We start from the raw sequence: 22797 nt of genomic DNA, 5'->3' as shown, positions 1-22797 counted from the left end.
CGCTAGAAGGAGGGCTTGAACCTCCGACCTTGTGGTTAACAGCCACACGCTCTAACCAACTGAGCTATTCCAGCAATTTGCTCTAAAACTCAAGCTTATAATATTTGGTATTTGTACTTTACAGTAATTATGGGTACAAAATGTTTATCTGGAAATTGAAATCTAGATCATTCACTTAAGAGATTCTGATTATAATATAAAAGAAAATAAATATGTTTCTCATATTCTACGAAATTGTTTTATGTAGTGATAAGTCTAGGCAATATGACTTATAACACATGGTTATTGATATAAAAATGTGAGAAAAAGAATATTTTTTTTGTTAATATTAAATCCCAATTGCAATGAGTTGCAAGTATGTGGAATAAAAGAATGATGGGTCTTTTTTGATGTCTTTAAGTCCAAAAAGGAATGAAAGAAATGGGTCAGTAAATCAGAAGAAGAAAGAAAGAAAAAATTAAAAGAGACAGGCCTAATTCAGCCTAAGAAAGAAAAGAAGGGAGGAAGAAAAGGTTACGACCCAAAAATAATCAAGTCAGCAGATACATCCCCATTTTTCAACCAAATGAACCCTAACCTTCACCGCTCAAGCCATTATTCTTTCCCTAGCCACAACCGCACCCCAAATTGTGAACCCCTCATCTAACGCCAACCACCTAGCCATCCAATCGGTCATCCAGTCTCATATTTTTGTTAGCCATCGAACCACAAAAGCTTTTACATGTAGTGATTAACTTGACCACTGTTCTAGAAGCCTGACCCTAACCGAATCGTGACGTGGAGGTTGTTACAAGCGTGGAGAGGGATTCCATTTGGTGGAGCATCTGAGAGAGCGTGGACCAAGGAGTGTTCGTGTGACTCGCAGTAAGGAGCGCGTGACTTGGAAGCTGTGGTGAAAGGGCCCAATGCCCATGCATGTGGAGGGGAGATTGAGTATAAAAGAGCAAGGATAATTTTTGTAGGCTCTCTCGATCCTTCTTCTATTTTTCTCCTTTTTTATTTTGTTTCTGCATTCTGGTTCTGTAATTTTCTGGATTATTTTGTTTTTGTTTTGTAAACGTAAGTACAATGACGAGGCTATTCTGGTGAATAGTGTTTGTACTGTAACTTTTAGATTTATGCATTTTATGTTCTTTAAATTTACGTTTCTATTTTTGTATTTGAGCTCTATCCTTATGGATATGAGCTGAATAGTGAAGGTTGGACTTAGGTGATCCCCAACCATCAACGTTCTATGGATATTTTTTCCTTTATATGCACTATGAATGTTAATTTCAGTTGTTTAAATCTTGAAATTTCTTGTTGAAGAACCTCTGCATTTCGGCCGAGTGTGGAGTCTTCCTTAGAACTAAGTTTTTGGGAAACAATTTTGTTCTGACCATGGTTTGAATGCATGGACTTGAATAAGGAATTATTCAAGGGGTTAATTTCGAAATGAGTTAATCCACCCTGCAACTAAGGCTACAATCATCAAGAACCTAGTTCCCATACGCATAGGGATATGTTTATGGTTGAGTCTGGGTAAAATAATTTTTATGGAATTAAAAATTAAACATTGAGCCAGTTAATTGAAAATGGTTGTTGAGCATTTATGTTAAAGAAATTTATCCACTGCAATGTTGTAGGAAAAGGTGAATCCAAGCCCCACCCAATTTTTCCAATTAGAATTCTTAAACTTTTTGTTTTCAATTCTGATTTCTTTTTAGTCATTCAAACTCTTTACAATTTTGCGAAAATATCATCAAACAGAAAATACCAAAAATTATTTTCTCAACTTGTGTATTCCTTTTTATTTCGTGTAGTGAACAAGTGGTTGACATCAATTTTTAATCTGAACTGTCCAGTGATCATTAACTTCTGATTTTTCTTATTTTTCAGTTTAATCAATTTAATTTTAATTTCTCTTTAGAATTTAGTTTAGCAATTGCAATTTTTCTTTTGTACTTTTTCGTCAAAAAGATCCTTGTGAAAACTATATTAGAGTTTTAAATACACCCTATATTACTTGTGGCTGTATATACTTGTGCATTTCTTGCATAATCTTTAGCAAGGCCAACACGTAACATATAAAAAGATAAGTGGAACCTACTAAAGAAAAGAGAGAGAACAAAAAATTGATCTTATTCATTTTTTATATATATGTATGAAATAAAATTATCATGAAAAATATATTTCCCCAAAAAGAAATGTACTCTGATTCGTATCACATTCACTTTTTTAAAAGAAGAAACAAAAGGAGGACTTGAAACAGATTTTTAAACGATTAGAAAAAGTTTCACAAATTTACGAAGATGGAAAACATTTTAGGCAGATTAGCATCGTTTGCAGTTTGATATACAGCTCGTTAAAAAGTGGTTCAAAATTATTGGTGCTTCCCATAAGTTGGTGCTTTATTTTTTGGGTTTAAAATTTCTGCCGTGACGGCAAAAGTTTACTTCTCTTGCATTTGTGTTAAAGTTTACTTTGGTAACACAGTATGTTGGTACTAAGTTGAAATATAGTCCTGCATTTGTGTTAAAGTTTATTTTGGATGTGTTACGATTTATGCTGTTTTTACAAATTTAGACCAGCTCTCGCAGAGGAATAATTAGGAAAAATAAGGTCACGTTTTGTTTAGTGGAATTGAATGGAGATGGGAAAATTTAAACACTTTCGATGTATTAGTGAAATATTTACTTTTTTGCTTCATAAGGTCGCTTTCAAAAGGGTCACATTTGATAATAGATTTTCTTATATATAATTTAATATGATCATGTTTAAACATTCATGGACAAATCAATAATGACGTGAAATAAGAGAGAGAAAATGGTAGAATAGGGATTGACAAAAAATAATCATTAATTTGTTCATAAATAAAGAAATTTTTTTTTTCTTTTATGACATGATTATATTAATTAATATAAGAGAAAATCCATTTACGTGTTTGATTTAGCTAGCTAACTGGAGATTGGTTTTTATGTCTTGGAGCATCTCCTACGTATTATATTCGCTGATTTGTTTGGGCTTCCATACCCAAGTTATATATGTTTTCTAGTTTTGTTTTATTCTCTTTTGGGCTTCGCCGAAACCAAAAAAAATAAAAAGTAAGAAAGTAAAGGATCTTATTTGTAAATAGCAATAATAGAAGAAGTGGTTAACTATATTATTAAAGGATAGTTAATGTCTTAATCATATATTTTAATTTATTATTGATAATTAACAATAATAATATGTCTAAATTAGAAATATCTTTACCAATATGTAGCACCGATACCGACACTGGACACGAGACATGATACGACACGACACTTTGATACGTTAATTTAAAAAAATGTTAGATTTTGACACGTTAGGACACATTTTGCTTAAAGTATTACACCAAGAGACCAATCAAGTTTGGAATGCTTGAACAGTGTTACCTCCAGCTTAGGAAACCCTAGATATAATCAATCAACTACTGCAAGCTATTGGTCACTCTCTTCTGGGTGTCATATGGTATGTACTGTTGGAGGTTATGAGGTTGAGAGAAAAAAGTTCAGAGGTGCTCCAAGTTTGAAATGCTTAACCCATATATGGACCCAAATAACCATGCTTTCACCTATTGGGCTTATATGTGAACATACTATTATTGATTATACTATTAATATATCCAACAATCTCCTCCTATGTTCACCATATAGCACAATCCAATAGAGTGATCAATATAATGTTCAAACAAATATGAATCATTCATATCCAGTCCAAGACAATTAACTCGGATCAATCAAAGAGTTTTAATGTCATTTTCAATCTAAATAAATAAAGTAAAATATTAAACTCAATCGTCATTTTCAATCTAAATAAATAAATCATCATTATCATGAATCTGTTCTGAGACCAACATACCAAAGTAAATATTTAGAGTTTTAGATTCAATCTAAACTCATCCAAATCCCAACATCCAAAAGAAGTCTCAAAATCAGTTCTCAATCAACAATGTTCATAAATTAAAGATAGCAAAATGTAAGTCTCAAATAAATGGACTCCATCAAAATGGGCAATAGCGGGTGAACTGTCAAGTCCCCACATACTCTAAATGATATATTCATTCATCAAGGAGGTGATCTTAGTCAAGATCCCTCTCATTAAGCTCTCCTCCATCTCTGCCATCCTCTGTAGAATATCAAGTATGAATTTCATATTATTATGAATTCAATCAGTTGAATAATCTACCAAAGATGTCTAGTTCTACTAAAAGGACTTAGCATCATATCATCAGGCAAAGAAGAACATATATTAATGTCATAAAGCATCGCAATATTATGTTCATAAGCATCAAGCCAGTTTCATAAATTATGAACAAGGCCTAAATAGTTTATTTTGCAAAGAGCCATCAACTTAAGTTTATTTGTAAGAGAATAACTATTGTCTAGTTTCAATGAACAAAATCAATAGTCAAGTTACTTACAATAACCTAGTCATGTGATGTCAAGTTTCAATTAAGAACATGACCCATAGGCTTCTTATGCAAACAACTATTTCAATGTTTCAATTTGGAATGTCACAATTACTGATTCCTCAAAGTCAAATAATCTAGCATCAAGTTTGGAATGAGATAATTTAACCAAAAGGATGGTCCAACCAGGTTGGATTGTATCATCAAGTTTGGAATGACACAAGTTTCCCAAGTAGAACCTTTGAATCAGGTTTAAGTTATCTTCATCAAGTTTGGAATGAGACAACTTACCCTTTTCAAATTAATCAGCAACTATGAACATCGATGAAACATATAAACAGTGCTTATCATTTTGGCCAACAAAAGAAAGATTCGATAATTCAAAACACACAATTAAAAGGTAAGTAAATGGTAATTAAGACTTATCTATATAGTCTTTAACCTCATTTCCCCCACTGTTTTGAATAATCGATCTTTAGGCATATCTTTTGTGAGAGCATTAGCCAAGTTATCCTTCGATCTCACATCGATCAAGGTGATAACTCCTTATTTTCTCAGATAATTCAACAATGCATGTCTCAATCTTATATGTCTTCTCTTTGAATTAAAGAGAGCATTTTTTTAACAACTTGGACAGCTGCTTGATTATCACAAAACAGGCTTAAAGAATTAATCTTTAGCCGAGTCAAAGGAATATCCATAATCAGATTCTTCATCCACTTTGCCTCTTCGCCGGCTGAGGCTAGGGCAAAAAGTTCTGATTCCATAGACGACAATGCAATACAAGTCTGTCTTTTGGATTTCCAAGTAATAGCAGCTCCACCCAAAGTGAATGCATATCCACTGATGAACTTACTATTTCTGATTTCTGAACACCATGACGTATCAGAATATCTATCCACAATTGAAGGATAACCAGAGTAGTGTAGAGCATAATCTTTAGTACCTTTAAGATATCGCATCAGCCTATCGAGGGCATCCCAATGCTCTTTACTAGGATTACTAGTGAAATGACTCAGCATGCCAACTGTAAAGGCTATGTCAGGTCTAGTGCAACTTGCAACATATATGAGACTACCAATCAGTCTTGAATATTTTAACTGATCCACGCTGGTCCCTTCATGAGGACTCAGTCTTTTATTATAATCACATGGTGTCTCACTCAGTTTGCACTCACTGTATCCCCAGGTAGAAAGTAGCTGCTCAATATAATGAGTCTGGCTAAGGGAGATAACTTGCCTATCAAAGCTTACTTTCATACCAAGAATGGTATTTGCAATACCAAGATCTCTCATGTCAAATTCTTTAGCTAAATTAGCTTTTATGTCATTCACTACAGAATGATCAAAACCAAGAATTAACATGTCATCCACTAGTTGTCTTTACATCCATTTCATGCACTACATAGTGTTCAATAGATGTCAAAGCAAGAAGAATTCTTATAGTTGATAGATAACACACAGGTGAGTCGACACCAAAATAGTCTACTTCACTTTGTTGTCTATAGCCTTTAGCTACTAAATGTGCTTTGTATCTGGCTATCGATCCATCACTATTCAGTTTCTTCTTCACTACCAACTTACAACCTATAGCCTTAGCCCCTTTCGGCAAATTGACTAGCTATCAAGTATGATTATGCAGTAGAGAGCTCCTTTCATCATCTATGGCTTCTGCCCACAGTAGAGATTCCCTAGATCTCATTGCTTCCTGATAGAAGAATGGATCATCTTCTAGATGGTAAGTGACAAAGTCCTCGCCAAAGTCTTTGGGAACTCTCTCTCTCTCTCTCTCTCGTAGATACTCTAACTAGAACTGATTCAACAGCCAATTGTGTAGGGTAAGTGTCAGAAGGGCTTGCTTCATATTCTATAGGAGATTCATAAATCATATCTGTAGATCCGGAAACACTCAAGCCATGATCTTTGATAAACTTATTCTCAAAGAATTCTGCATCTCTGGATTCTATCACCGCATTTGTAGATAGATCCAAAAATCTATTTGCAGCACTGTCTTCTGCACTTCCTAGATATACACAAGTAATGGTTTTAGGTCCCACCTTAGGTCTCTTAGGATCTTGTATTCTTACATAAGTAATACATCCCCAAGTCTTAAGAGGATCATATATACAAGAGCGCTTATGCCATATCTCATAAGGAGTCATAGACAACTTAGAGTGCGGCAACCTGTTCAGGATGTGATTGGTAGTTAGAACTGCTTCTCCCCATTAGGAGGAAGGCATGCCAGCTGTAAGTAACAGAGTTTAACATTTCAGTTAATGTCCTATTCTTGCGCTCAACAACACCATTTGATTGGGGCGAGTAAGGAGCAGTGGTTTCAAGTATTATGCCCTCCGAAGCGCAAAATTCCTTGAACCCTGTCATTGTGTACTCTCCTCCTCTATCACTCCTAAACCTCTTATTTTTCAAGTTGAGTTGATTTTCTACTCTTGACTTAAAAATCTAGAACCTTTCAAAAAACTTCATCTTTCGATTTCAACAAATAGACATGACAATATCTAGAAAAATCGTCTACGAATGTTATTAAATACTTCTGACCACCTCTAGTAATATAATTTCTAAAGTCACAAAGGTCAAAATGTATCAGATCAAGAAGTTGTGTGCTTTTAGAAACTGACTTAAAAGGTTTTCTAGTGATCTTAGTTTGTGCACATACTTCACATTTGTCAAATCGAATAGAAGCATTTAATAGAGTATCAAGAGTTTTAGTTCACATGTCCAAGTCTATTATGTAACAACTTTGGATCAATTAAAGTTGAACTCACATGGTTTATGCTCACAGTATCTAAACTCAATCTATACATACCATTAATCATGAATACGCAACCAAAATAACAAGAGTTAACAAATAAAGTTACTCTACCATTCATAGTTGAGAAAGGCATACAAGCTTTATCAAGCAAAGATATAAATTTTCTTTTAAGTAAAAGTACTACTCTAACTTGTTTTAGAGTTAGTAATTTACTTGAAGAAAGCACCAAATTTGCAGTTCCAACATGAGTCACATCTGTCTCATTACCACTGCAATTTTCCACTGTGTCTTTCACTTCTATGACCTTAGTAAGTAAATTTCTATCATTTGTAGTATGACACGTAGCACCATTCTCCAACCACCACTCAAAAGAGACATTGGCCTTTCCATTCTTCATCATTTCAATGAAAGCTTGAGGCTCAGGTTCATTAGTTAACATATTAGCCTCATTTTGTGGTGTGTTGTTTTTTTTTAACTTATTTGGTAGCTTACACTCTGCTGCCCAGTAATCTCATTTTCCACAGTCATGGCACTTGTCCTTCTTCTTCTTTTGAAGATAGTCTTTTTGGCCTCTAAATATGAAGAAGATTCACCTTTTGGTGACTTGGACTTCTTCTGAGGTTTACTGGAATGTGAAACTAAGTAGGCAATTAACTTTTATTGTCCTATTTGTTCCAAACTCTTCCTAGAATAGTTTTGATCCTAAATATAAATAAAGCCCTTTAATTTATCCAGTTCACTTTGTTCTTTCAGTCTTGAAAGAACTCTATTCAGCAGATAGTTTACTCAATGCAAGATCGACAAAAAGATTATCAGACATATCAGATTTATCATCTTTTAACTTGTTCCTTATGTTCTCAAGTTTAATTAACTGAATTCGTATTAAATTTGAATTCAAAGAACTTCTTTGCTATGAGAGCTTTGGAGAGCCCCTCTTGTTTTGGAACTAAGCATTCAAGTGATTTCATATCTTTTTTCATCGTCTTATATTCACTACAAGTCATAGCGAGATGAATATTTAGAGAATTTAGCAAGCAATTCCTACAAAATTATTCATCTTTGTTCCATTGATATTAATCCACAATTTTCAATGGTAAATGCAAGATCATTTAATATATTATGAAATATTTCATGTTCTTCCATGCCAAATTGAACATGTAATTTTCAACCATAAAATTCAATAACATCAAATGATTTCATTTCATAATATCATAGGAATTATTTTAGGCATTTTAATCAGAGCTAAGAGTTAGAAAGAGTGCACCTTGTAGCTCTCTCAGACTTCGCAAATTAAAGCAAAAGCTCCAACTTTCATCAACTGCTCTATAGACTTGGAATTTGCCAAAACAGATCCCAAAAACAGATCCGGAGCGCCCAAAAACCTTAAGATGGACTACCCCTATGGCCAGAAACTCACCGGAACATTTTCTGATTTTTAAAATGTCTCATACAGAATATTCATCAACAAACAGAATATTCCCTCGGAATATTCCTTTTCGCAGTAATATTCTTTTTAGCATAAAAGTGTACCTATAACTTCAAACAGTCATATCTCCTCCGTCCGATCTCCGTTTGAGGCGAATGACCACTCAAAATGATCGTCTCGACGAGTAGAACAAAGCCCAATAGGTTTCACTTTTTGAAATTGGCTAAAATTTCCGGGATCTGGACCGAAAGGTTGCGGCTACAGTATCTTCAAACTCAGATCATGGAAAATCCTTCCGTCGAATCACGAAAGTGATTTAAAATATGAGTTCCTCTCGTTGAGATCTTCGAATAGACACCTTACTCGCTCAAATCCGACACCCGAAGCTAATACTTTAAGATTGTTGGAGGTTATGAGGTTGAGAGAAAAAGGTTCAGAGGTGCTTAAAGTATTACACCAAGAGACATCAAGTTTGGAATGCTCAACAGTGTTACCTCCAGCTTAGGAAACCCTAGATATAATACAAGCTATTGGACTCTAGCCCATATAGACCCAAATAACCATGCTTTCACCTGTTGGGCTTATATGTGAACATACTATTATTGATTATACTATTAATATATCCAACATGTACACCCAGAATCCACCACCCATTTTGTCTCGAAAGTTTTATCAGACAGAATCAGTGTCTCAATACTGTCAAACTCATTAGTACACTTGCATACTCAAGTTTACATTGCTATTTGGCAACACTTCTTGGGTTTTCAAGGTAGTTCCTTTTCAGGTGGCCCTCTTTATGGCAGTGCCAGCACACAACCTTTATTTTAGTTTGACCCTTACTCTGATTTTGGTTTCCCTGGACAGTTTGATTACCTTGGGGAGCATTGTTGTTCCCCTATGAAATCCAACATTGATATACTCCCCCTTAACCGATTACCTAGGCCCAAAGTACTCAATCTGTCTCCTAGCCAAACACTGACTAACCCGAGCCCAATCTGGCTCTGATACCATTTTCAGGCGGGTCCTGGGGAAGCTCGTGGTAGGGGGACCACACTAATAGACTAATTGGATCAAATACATCAAGTGGGTCTGATACCATATCTTAACCCAAAGCCTTAAGGTATTGGCTTGAGACATAGTGTCAGACCCACTTGCTACAGTTGGTGTAGCCTTAGCCTATTGGTGGTAGTCCCTCTCTACGGGCCCTTCCTGGACCTGCCTGATAGTGGTATCAGAGCTGAGTTGAGCTCGGACTAGTCAGGTGTTTAGCTAGGAGACATATTGAGTACTTTGGGCTTGGATACTTAGTTGAGGGGAAGCATATCAATGTTGGGTTTCATACTTGAGGGTGAGATTATTAGAGTATTCAAGTGTGATGAGTCTCACATTGGTTAGTAATGGGGTAAGTGAAGAGTATATAAGTGGAAGGACCCATGAACCCAATACCTTAAAATTTTGGGCTGAGACGTGCTGTCGAATTCACTTAGTGTGATTGGTCTAGCTTAGCTCATTGGTGGTGGTCCCCCACCACGGGACCTGGCTGACAGATTCAATAAAATCAGTGTTATAATTTTGAGTTTCATCAGTAACGTAATGAAAATGCAGGTCAATAATAAGTAGGAATGAAAAACTTTTGACAAGTAAAAAGAGGAAGCATAGACCAATTGTAGGAAATCTTAGATTTATGCGGAAGCGGTTTAGGACCTAGTACATTGGTATGCTTACCGAATCATCCTTGTTTCACAATTACCTCTCGGTGCGCAGGTCTCGTGTAGAATCTTCCCTTGAAGGATTCCTCTTCACGAACAGCTCACCTCAGCGCCGCAGCACGAACAACCTCCTTGAAGCTGGACTGTGGCAGATCTTCCAGACTATCTCTCGAGGAGGATGAGATGGTTGTGTGGGCAACCATTCAGATGATGAACGTCTGCCTCTTGGGGTTTGTTTCTGATGATCTGTTTACCTTGGAGGCACAAGAGGAGAAAACTATGAATATATACGCTTAGGTCTTAGACATAACTCAACCCTAAGCCTCATGGGCTCAAGTTTCACTGAAGCCCAATAGGACTTTAGTGACCAAAAGAGCATATATCCAACAATCTCCCACTTGCTCTTTAAGATACAAACTTGAGTTCGTAAACCCAAGACCATGTAGCCCATAAGCTATCATCACCTGATAATATACCCCATCCCTTGTCTCGAGCTAGCCTGGGGACCTCCCATTTGTCATTGATCAAGGCTCCTGATAATTTTTACAAGATTATCTAAAAAGATTATCTAATTCGGCGCTACTCCACTAAAAGCCCGAACGTGAACTCCAAGATTAATGACCTTTATAACATTAATATGCATTGCCCCTTTATAGAATGTCTATAATTCATTGATTAGTTTTCTGTAACCCAATCAATTATATATTCCCTTGACTTTGATAATTTCTCTAATGGATTACATGCACTGGCCAGTGTCTTTAATATCCAAGTACCGAAATATATCAAGGGGACATTTCCTATAAATTCCTTGTTGTTTATCTCATAAATACTTATAATCAAATAATCTCACTCCCAAAACACCGAGTTATTGGCCGTCAAAAGATCGGACCTCACCCGTTGGTAAATCAAAGAATGAAGACTATTTAATTATTTATTTAAAATAAACACAGGATTAAGGGCAACTACATAACTATAGTTATCTGGAAATTTGATTCCTTATGACAGAAAGAACAACCTTAATCAAATCTCTCCTTGATCCTTTCAATGTGAATGTTAATTCACACCAATATTCTACAATGATTCGGACAAAATCATTTCCTAAAATATTGCAGCCTGAATAAAGTGCCCAACTTTATTTAACGGCTGTGACTCCATTCATCAATTGTGAGAACCTATGATCATGTCCTCCATGAACGTATCCATATGATCATATACTCCACAATTTGATCCGGACCTTTATGTTTGTAAATAGTGCGCAAAATAAATAAATTAAACCTTATTTATGAAATTCAGAAAATTATTTTATTGTTTCATCGTCTTACTCCAAGAGCGCAATGAAACCAATAACTCCCACTTGCTTAATGCAAGTCTGGGATCCTCCTAAGATCCAAAGAAGTAACATGCCTCTCGAACACAAATTCAGGCAAACTCTTAGTAACTGGGTCTGCAAGATCCACCTCTAATGCTATCTGAGTTTAGTGAAAAACTCATAGCTCGAGATTGATTTTCTTGAGTTAATATCCACTTGAAATAACTGAATTTTTGAAAACTCAGCTTTTCAAGACTCCCACTAGAATATACCAGCATATAATCTCTCGTTCTCCAAAGATACTTAAGTACATGCTTAACAATAATCTAGTATTCCTCTAGGTTCAAAATGGTACTATCTCACTACTCCCACCACATGACAGATGTCTGGTTTGACGCCCAACATGATATGCGTGAGTCTACCTTTGCCAAAGCATAAGATATCTTGCTCATGCATTCTTCCTTCTTAGAAGTCTTTGGTCACTCCTTAGGAAGATGAATTCCACATCTGAGAATTATAATTCTTCTCTTAGAATTCTCATGTTGAATTTTGGGTTTTGTCAATGTAAGTAGCCTGAGGTGATGCCAACAACTTATTCTTCCGGTCTCATAAGAGTTTTATACCAAGAATATAATTGGCTTCCCCAGTACTTTCATACCAAAACACTAACTTAGCCAACTCTTTATGCTTGATATTACCTCCACATTGTTTCTAATAAGGAGCATATCATCTACATAAAGTACCAGAAAAACTACTGTCTTCTGTTGTATCCTTTACATACAAATACACATCATTCATCAAGGTTCTCTCAAAATCAAAATTTTGATAACCTGATCAAAACTGATGTTTCAAGACCTGGATGCTTGCTTAAGTTTATGAAATAGACTTTCACAACTTGTATATCGTGTGTTCCTACTCATTTGCTATAAACCCTTTTGGTTGATGTATGTAGATATCCTGACATCCAACTCCCAAAATGAAATCTCATAATTGAGACTTGTAGCAACTAAGAGAATCTGGATAGACTCAAGCATGGCGTCTGGCAAAAAATGCCTCCAAGTTAGCTTTGAAGGTTTTCACCTTTCTGTCCATCCTCTCTTTGCCTTTTATGTCCACATGCACCTTGTGGGTTTTACCCCTCTTGGTGTCTTTACTAGGACCACACAGAGTTGAAATACAAGTATTTCATCTCATTGTTCATAGCCTGAGCAACACTTGATCAACAACATCTTCTAGTGCATTATCGTAACTAGTAGGATCAATGTCACTCAACAAGAAACAACTTGAGAGTTAACAAGGTTCTCTCCCACTACGAATGTACTGCACTAGACCTTGTGTATTTATAGGTAAAACAAAGAGTGGGTCAAATGATGGATCTTCAATTTCTTGAGGATCCGCTTATCCTTGATATTGTTCCTTTACATGTGATACTAATATTTCTACTAGTTTCACTTATATATTATCATGTTGAATTTCCAATCATGGTTCTCTTGTTTGTTCACTTAGAGATATATCTATCCCCTCTTGAACAATCAAGGGAACAGTGGATGAAGCTTCTAGAGATTCTGGAAATTCTTGATCTGAGATAAATCTCATCAAGAATAACCTAACTTAAGAGCTTATAATTTCTTATCTAGTCCTCCTTTAAGAAAATCATGTGAGTGCTCACTTATATTATCTTGTCCTTAAGACTAAATAAGAAATCATCCCTAGTTCTCTTAGGGTAGCCAAAAGATATGCACTCTTCCATACAAGATTCCATCTCATTTGACTGTTGTTGTACGACGTGTGTCGTAGCACCCTAAATCCGAATATGGTTTGATCTGGGCTTGCACCCTTTCCATAATTCTTTAGGTGTCTTTACAACAAACTTTGACGGAATCAAGTTAAGAAGGTACATTTCCTTCTCTTAGGCATCTCCCTTGAACAACATTGACAAAGATGAATAACTGAACATGATCTTCACCAAGTCTAGAAATGTTTGATTTTTGCATACTGCAACTTCATTCAACTAATGCGTTCTTAGAGTTGACAGTTACAAAAACTATCCCCTCTTAAATCAGGTAAGACCTGAAATTACCAGACAGGTAGCCAAACACTTTAGTAGACCAAAGTGTTTTGATTTGAACACCTACATGCTTTTCTGCCTCAGACTAAACCTCTTGGAAATTTCCAAAAGCTTTAGACTTATAGCGCACTTGGTTCATCTGTCCAAATCTAGAGTAAACATTCATATAATGAAGTACTCATCACCTCTTATGGTCTGAACGCTAAGTGGTCCACATACTTTAGTATGTACCAGTTCCAGTTGAATAGTTACGCAAACCTTCTTGGCCCTTGTAGGATTGCTTGGCCACTTTACCTTCCAAATAGGACTAACATGTAGCTGTTAGTTAAAAGATTCTTGAACTTTTAGTCCCTCTTTTAACTAAAACATGTTTCCTACTTGAGATAATGTGACTCAATCACAAAGGCCAAAGTTATGTTTCATTTGAAACTTTTATTTCTTTGGTGAAAGTTCTTGTTCATCATCCTTTCCATTCAACATAACAAATTTAAAAAGGGTATAGGACATATGTAATAAAGACTATTTAAACAATGTACCAGAACAAAACAAGACGAAGATGAACTTCGAAATGTAACTGAGGAATCAATTGCATTGTCAAACCATGTTTTAAGCAAAACAACTAACAAAAATTGAATTCCTCTTGAAATCCAGAACAAATAAACAGTCACTCAAAACCATAGTCGTATAAATAACTTGTCCTACTGCAAATGCAGACACAAGTTTCTATTTTCAAGCTTAAAATATCTATGTCCATTGCTGACAGGTATGCCATGTTTGAACTACTAAAAAGAGTAACAAACATAATCAGTGATTCCTGAATCAATAATTCATTCTTGATATGCCCATGTCAGGTTCTGTTCATCACCTCTGGACAATTTTTCTTTCAGTATCCCTTCAGTCTGCACTTGAAGAACTTGCCTTGCGGCTTCTTCATAGCAACTGCTTTGACAACTGATAACCAAGTCATTTTGTTCTTGTTACCACCCTTGGGTTTCCCTTTGGATTTAACAAGACTCTTAGCAAAACCTGCACTGACTGCATTCTGTCTAGCAGAGCTGCTAGACGCAGCAAACATGTCATTAAGAGTCTGAAGCATTTTTACTCCACTCTTAATCATGTACACTTGCTTCTGCAAGTATTTGGAAAGACTGACAATAATATAGCAGCGAACTACCATATTTGCCATTTCCTAATCTGAGAAATGCATCTTAGTTTCCTTAGACGCATCCTCTGCAGGTTGCTATGGCCCTCGCATTGTCAGGAAAAATTTTAGCTTCCATGTTTTAGAACAATATCAAAAAAAAAAATTTGTTTTTCACTTATTCATAGTTGGTACCATCTAGAGGTTTTTGACTCAAAATAATTTCTAAGATATTTTCTGAAAAACATATAAAGCACACAATTACAAACAAATAATGCAATAAACAAACGAAGTGCGAGTAGATTCTCATAACTACTCTTGTTTATTGTTAACAATCCTTCAGTTTATCTTTGCAAGGCTTACGATGGGCAAGTCACTTGTAAAAACCAAAATTGTTATTTGGGCCTTCAGTGCCATTGCCAGAGCCTCGATGGGAGGGTTAACAATTTTACCAAAGTTGAATGTAATTAACCATTGTTTAATTTCAAAATTATCCTTAGTGTCTAAGCATTGACGACGATGGGTCGTACAATACTTTACTAAAATTTTGAAATTATTAAGATTTTAATCTAGTGAAATCTGATTGTCCTTATCCGATGGGGCTTCAGCGATAACCATTTCACTAATAAACTCACAAATGGAGCCCGCAGGTTTTAAAATTAATTAATTTTTAAAACCTTCTCCCATTCAACATTTTTGTTTGAGAATTTTCATAAGCTCAGTCGAATTCATTGTTTAATTTCAAAATTATCTTTAATAACTTAGTATTATCGACGATAGGCCGTACAATACTTTATTAAAATTTTGAAATTATTAAGGCCCAATAAAATCCAATCATGCTTAACCGTTGGGGCCTCACATGATTATTTTATTGATAGGCCCACAATGCGCCTGGAGGTTAAATTAATTTCTTAATTTAAATCTCCTCCCATAGATATTTAAGTCCAATCTAATAAAATCCAACCATGTTTATTCGATGGGACTTCACATGGTTATTTTATTAATGGTCCTATAATGCGCTTGAAGGTTAAATTAATCTCTTAATTTAAATCTCCTTCCATTCAACATAAGCAACATTTTCTAATTTCCAAGAATTATTTAATTGAGAGTATCCTTTGTTCGATTTCAAAAACTATATAAGTAAGAGCGCCGATAAACGTGCACTAAGCTTAACATAATTTTGAAAGCATTAAGGTCCTGAAATCCGGTCACTTTACGTCAGCGTGTGCTACAAACAATCATGATACATGAAGGTTGTATGCAGCGCGTGTTATTCCATGACCATTTCAGAAAACCCACAAATTACTCGTAAAATAAAAGAATTCTCTTAGGAAATTTTCTCTAATTATTTTTCTAGATTTAAATCATCTAAATAGCTGACTTAATTATTAATCTAGATTGCAACAATCATAATAATTATCATTTATGAGGATAATTTGAAATCAAAATAATTTCCATAACGATTATTTGTCTTGATGTTAATTATGCAAAATTAATTAATTCAATTATTAATCTAGATTTATAATAAAAATCATAATAATTATTAATTAATTTCTTAGGATGATTTAAAATCAAAATAATCTCATAATAACTATCATACTAGTCGCTGAAGACATAATAGCTATTATGCTCATGCAATCATACAAGTTATGCAACAATATGGCACCACCTATTCTATATGGCATGTTATCGCAATAAAGCATGTTATCAATCATATAATTTATACCCATCAATAAAAGCATTAAATAATAAATCATAATTACTTTAATCCATGACATTCCTATTTTAAAGAAAATAAAGAAAAATGTTACAACTTTGGAATTCAACTTTCGCCTAGCCCATAGTATCTGTCTCAAGCCCCTTTAGGGTTTCCATGGGCCCAAAGCCCAAAGACCCAATCCTTTGGCGAGAAACCCTAGGACGCGAATGAGGAACCCTAGCCGTCAGGTCTGCCGCGCCGTCACCCGAAGTCAAATCAAGCCAAAACTCAAGGGGAAGGACTTCCATATAGAGACGAGTGCACCGCCGCCGGAACCACCCAAAAAGGTGGCCGGACGCTCCCTCACTCTCCGATTCTTTGCCGGAGAGTGGCGGCCACTCTCAGACGCTTGTGGAGGCGCGTGGAGGAGCGTGAAGTCTCCGATGGCGGCGATCCACCCACTGTTGCGTTCGTCTTTCTGTCCTCTTTCCAACCATATATAGATCGCCCCATTCCAAGATCGGGAAGTCCTCGAAAAGTCTCCGACAGTACTGACTGCGCATATTACTCGCGGTTTCTCGATCTTGAACTTTTACAAAATATTGAAAAAATACACAGAAATTCCAAAAATAAATAAAAACAGCAAGGAGGAAACCTAATCATATGGGATTAGCCTCCTTGTTACAAATCGAGAAATACACGAGAGACCCTAACCATGGATTAAAGCATTTTTACCGATTAAAATTTAAACTTTTATGAAAATGAATTATAAAATACACATGCTAGATTCATACCATAATCCTAGAACCCTAGGTGCCACATTTCAAGAAGCAAAACTAATTACATGAATAGTGAAACTAGATTCACATACCAATGTACAGCCAAGGCTCTGATACCAATTGTAGGAAATCTTAGATTTATGCGGAAGCGGTTTAGGACCTAGTACATTGGTATGCTTACCGAATCATCCTTGTTTCACAATTACCTCTCGGTGCGCAGGTCTCGTGTAGATTCCTCTTCACGAACAGCTCACCTCAGCGCCGCAACACGAACAACCTCCTTGAAGCTGGACTGTGGCAGATCTTCCAGACTATCTCTCGAGGAGGATGAGATGGTTGTGTGGGCAACCGTTCAAATGATGAACGTCTGCCTCTTGGGATTTGTTTCTGATGATCTGTTTACCTTGGAGGCACAAGAGGAGAAAACTATGAATATATACGCTTAGGTCTTAGACATAACTCAACCCTAAGCCTCATGGGCTCAAGTTTCACTGAAGCCCAATAGGACTTTAGTGACCAAAAGAGCATATATCCAACACCAATATCCTAAAGCTCTGGCTACCTAATAGAGATGCCTATGTTTTGTCCTGTAAAACACCACAGAAGGCCCGTATTTCTTCGAGAGACATGCTTTTTCTGGTCATATGAATCAACGCCAAAATCCAATGCTTTAGCTACAAGCTTTCTTGATTCCGTTGTAAAGAATCACTTCAATCTAAAATCTTAAGGCACTTTAACCCAAAATCTTAAAGCGTTGGTTAAAAATCTTTTTAATTATTTATATTATTCTCTAATACACACCATCATTCTCATGTAAGAGTCCTTTAGGCTTGAAACTTAGATATTGCATAGGCCCAAAACTTTTTATTATTATTATTTATCTTATGCATATTTAATTCTATAAGTGGAAGTAGTGAGAATTAAACTCGTGACCTTATGATTACTAAAGCTTTGATACCATATAAAAAATCATTTCAACCCAAAACCTTAAAGAATTATGTAAAAATTATTTTGATGATTTATATTATTCTCTAACATCTATTTATTGAAGACCTTTGGTCCATCACAATATAAGTTATACACGGGTATAATTTATTTCATTTAACTCACTTATTTGCAGAACTAATTTATACAATTTCGATTTGCAACATACCTCGAACATTCAAGTTTTCCCTACATTTCAGCAGTTAAGATTAAATAAAACATATTGAGGACTCAAAATAGCAATCAACTTATTGATAGCATAATGGGGCAGGCTAGCTTTCTAATTGCATTATCAAAAGTGAGGTGGGATGGACTATCTCATTTGTAGGTAGGTTGATGGCGAAGCAAAATTGGACGGTCGCCCACTTTTTCATCTCTAATTATATATAATTGATTTCTCTTTATACTTTTGATTCAGTTTCAATAATAACTAATGGATCAACATGATAAATCGCCATAAAGTATACAGTTAAATGGCAACCTTATCTAAATGTCAGAGACTCAGAGTACCCAGTGTTTGAAGCAAATGTAACTGTTGTATTTGACTACTCCTTAAATGATTGTATTGTTAATTAAGTCTATAACATTTTGGTGAGATTTGATGAAAATATGGGAGGATTGTCTAGTCATTTACCTCTCTCCCCTATTTAAGTGTTTCCATCTCCGTTATAACTCAAAATTAATATCTGAATGGTCACTCCGGCATCGTTTAATTATGCTCAGTTGACTAAACTAGCAGCATATATCACGATTCACGAGTACGTTTAGCTGTCATTCTAAACTAACATTATATATCACGTCTATGTTCAGCTGTCATTGTTCAACTATTTAATTTATTATTTAAGATTATTTTATACCGGTATTAGTTATATTTTTAATCTTGATTATTGATACTATTTACATATAATTTATATCTAACAACTCTAATTTATTAGTTTAATGCAAATAAATCAATAATCAAAATTTGATATAAGACTTCTTATTCTTATACCAGTATAAGAATAACCTTCTCAACGTAGATATATCTCACATAATATTCATGAATAATAAGTTAACTACTTCCATCCCCATAATATTCATGCCATCCTATATGCCCATGTAGAACCTGTCACTGGCCAAGTGACGAAAAACATTTATAGAAGGAAACTATTTTCAAGTGGACAAATGCATTAGGTCAATATTCTTTTTTTTTTTTTTTGAATATCTTTTAGGTTAGGTCAATATTCTAGTTCCTAACTTGAATGGCTCACGCAATGAGGAGAGATAGCGTGAGCGAACCCATCAAGTTGATATAAATTTTTAGTGATAAATATTATTTTTAATTATTTATTATATAAATAATGATTATTCTCTTTAAATTTATAGAAATCTTTAGTTATGAATATTTTTTAGTTTTTACTTATATAAATAGTTAAATTATAAAGAAGAATATAATTTACGATTTCGTCTCCCATATATAAATTTTTTTATTCCGCCGTAGAATTCAGAAAATGGATTTGGATATTCCTGGTATCGAATGAAAAGATATTACTTTGTTAAAACAAACAAACAGACAATTTACCCAAAAAAAATAAAGAAAGAAATGTTGGAATTAATGTACAATGATCCATTGGTTATGAATAAGAAGTGAGTTAATAAAGAAAAGAGAAAAAGGGAAGATGAAGAGGTGTGTGGGTTTCAACAAGTCCCACATTGGACAATTAGTAGGAAATGGGAGAGTATATAAGCTCCCACTACCCTCTCTTAGATTGGCCCTTGGGTCACTACATGTTTTATGTAGGGGGGAGAGCTAGGTGAGCATTGGTTCACCACACGCGCGCGCCGCCGCCGTCTGGCCGGCTCGGATCGGATCGGTTCGGTTCGGTTCGGTTCACAGTGTGTAATAAAAAAATAATCGTTTTTTGAGCAGTATTGAACCTCACCGGTTGTGTCTGCTCGCTGAACCGGTCGGAACAGTCACCGTTCGCCGCCGGCGACTCTGTTCATCGTGACCGGTCAGTGTCTATAAATAGACACTGACACCTTCAGAAATCTATCCAGTTTTTCCTGCACTTAAACTCTGCCGGAATTTTTCTTCTTCCGGTTTTGCATACTGTTGTTCATCCTCCGGTGTGACTTCCTCTGGCATTTTGTTGTGTTCATTTGGGCTGTTGATTGGTAGTGCCACCATTCTTCAGACGAAATCCGTTCTATCCTGGGAGACAAGTGTCCATCAACCTTAGGCATCAGTGAGGGGGCAAATTGTCTTAAGGAGACACGTTCTGTGGGCTCGGATTTAATTCCTCTTATACTGCATATATTCATCCTTTCATTCTGTCTGTTTCATCATTCTGCCACTGACAAGTAAGTCTGTTTTTAATATTTTTAATTACACAGTGATAATCCTGATCATCTACCTTCTCTGCTTTATACATGGGTTCAAATCTATTAGTGATATAATATCACCCACTGTCTTCAATAACAATCTTAAGACAATTTGGTGCTTTTGAACCTGTGATCAGTACTTATTTTTCGTTATATATATTGTTTCTGTTTTATTTATTGTGTGATAAATTAATCTGTGTGATTAATTTCGGATTCTGTTTGTGTAACAGAAATGGCTAATGTAAGTACTAGCAATGCCAATGTTACTGCCTCTGTTCCAATGCATGCTGACAAGCCTGAAAAACTGAATGGAACAAATTTCAAACGCTGGCAACAGAAGATGTTGTTCTATTTGACAACTCTGAGTCTAGACCGTTTCCTCAAGGAAGATGCTCCTAAACTGAAAGAGGGAGAAGAGTCTGACAAGGAAAAGGTTGCTGCCATTGATGCTTTTAAGCATTCTGACTTCCTTTGCAGGAACTATATTCTCAATGCTCTAGACAACTCATTGTATAATGTGTACTGTACCCTGAAGACTAGTAAGGAACTTTGGGAAAGTCTGGACAAGAAGTATAAAACTGAGGATGCTGCCTTGAAAAAATTCATAGTTGGCAGATTCTTGGACTTCAAGATGGTAGACTCCAAATCTGTTGTGAGTCAAGTTGAGGAACTTCAAGTGATTGTGCATGAAATTCATGCGGAAGGAATGTCTCTTAGTGAGTCTTTTCAAGTTGCTGCTTTCATAGAGAAATTACCAAACTCTTGGAGAGACTTCAAGAATTATCTGAAGCATAAGCGCAAGGAATTGACACTTGAAGATCTGGTTACCAGATTGAGAATAGAAGAAGACAATAAGATGTCTGACAAGAGGAATGGCAACAATCCTATGATCTCCAAAGCTAATGTAGTTGAAGAGGGATCAAAGTCAAAGAAGAGGAAATATTCTGAAGATGGAAATGCTAAGCAAGGAAAGGGCAAAAAGTTCAAAGGTAACTGTTTCAATTGTGGGAATCCTGGCCACCGTGCAAAGGATTGAAAGAAGGAACAAAGGAAAGATCAGAGGAAGCCACAAAAGTTCAATAAGAAGAAGAAGAGCACTCAAGCCAATATGGTTGATATTGCTGATCAGGTTGAAGAACTGAATCTGGCAGCAGTGGTGATGGAGTGCAATCTGATGGGAGACTCCAACGAATGGTGGGTGGACACTGGTGCCACCAGACATGTCTGTTCAAACAAGGGGATGTTCTCCTTCTATACTCCTACTGATAATGATGAGAAACTTTATATGGGTAATTCATCTACTTCAAAAATTGAAGGAGTGGGCAAAGTGGCTTTGAAAATGACATCTGGCAAGATAGTGACACTGAATGATGTGCTCCATGTGCCTGATATTCGCAAGAACTTAGTCTCTGGATCTCTGTTAAGCAAGAATGGCTTTAAACTTGTATTTGTTTCTGATAAGTTTGTACTTACTAAGAATGATGTGTATGTAGGAAAGGGCTACCTTAGTGGGGGCCTTTTCAAACTGAATGTGATGACTGTAAACAACTCCAATATTATTAATAATACTACTACTTCTGTCTACTTACTTGAGTCTTCTAATTTATGGCATAGTAGATTAGGACATGTTAATCTAAAGTCCATTAAGAGTTTAATACATTTAGATTTATTACCTAAATTTGAATGTTTAAATAATAAGTGCCAAGTATGTGTTGAATCAAAATTTTCGAAATTACCTTTTAAATCAGTTGAAAGATCAACCGAGTTGTTAGATTTAATACATACTGATATATGTGACATGAAATCTACACCATCTAAGGGTAATAAGAAATATTTTATTACATTTATTGATGATTGCAGTAGATATTGTTATGTGTACTTACTCAATAGTAAAGATGAAGCTATTGTTGCTTTTAAGCAATATAAAAGTGAAGTTGAGAATCAACTCAACAAGAAAATTAAAATGGTAAGGAGCGATCATGGGGGAGAATATGATGGCCCTTTCGAGGAATTCTGTATAGAGTCTGGTATTATACACCAGACAACAGCTCCTTATTCACCGCAATCAAATGGGATTACAGAAAGGAAAAATCGGACACTGAAAGAGATGATGAATGCTATGTTAATTACGTCCG

General features: G+C 35.5%; 1 non-coding gene across 1 annotated transcript; it reads right to left on the bottom strand.

Moving 5' to 3' along the window:
• On the bottom strand, positions 1 to 74 carry TRNAN-GUU (transfer RNA asparagine (anticodon GUU)). Its single transcript has one exon. It is a non-coding gene; the product is annotated as a tRNA-Asn (tRNA).
• Positions 75 to 22797: the final 22723 nt, after the last annotated feature.

This window comes from Gastrolobium bilobum, unplaced genomic scaffold (genome assembly GCF_033153095.1).
Source record: "Gastrolobium bilobum isolate Gb01-03AN ecotype WA unplaced genomic scaffold, APGP_CSIRO_Gbil_v1 utg13931, whole genome shotgun sequence".
NCBI lineage: Eukaryota > Viridiplantae > Streptophyta > Magnoliopsida > Fabales > Fabaceae > Gastrolobium > Gastrolobium bilobum.
The sequence above is the reverse complement of the archived record's forward strand: the minus strand, read 5'-3'. Positions and strand labels throughout refer to the sequence as shown.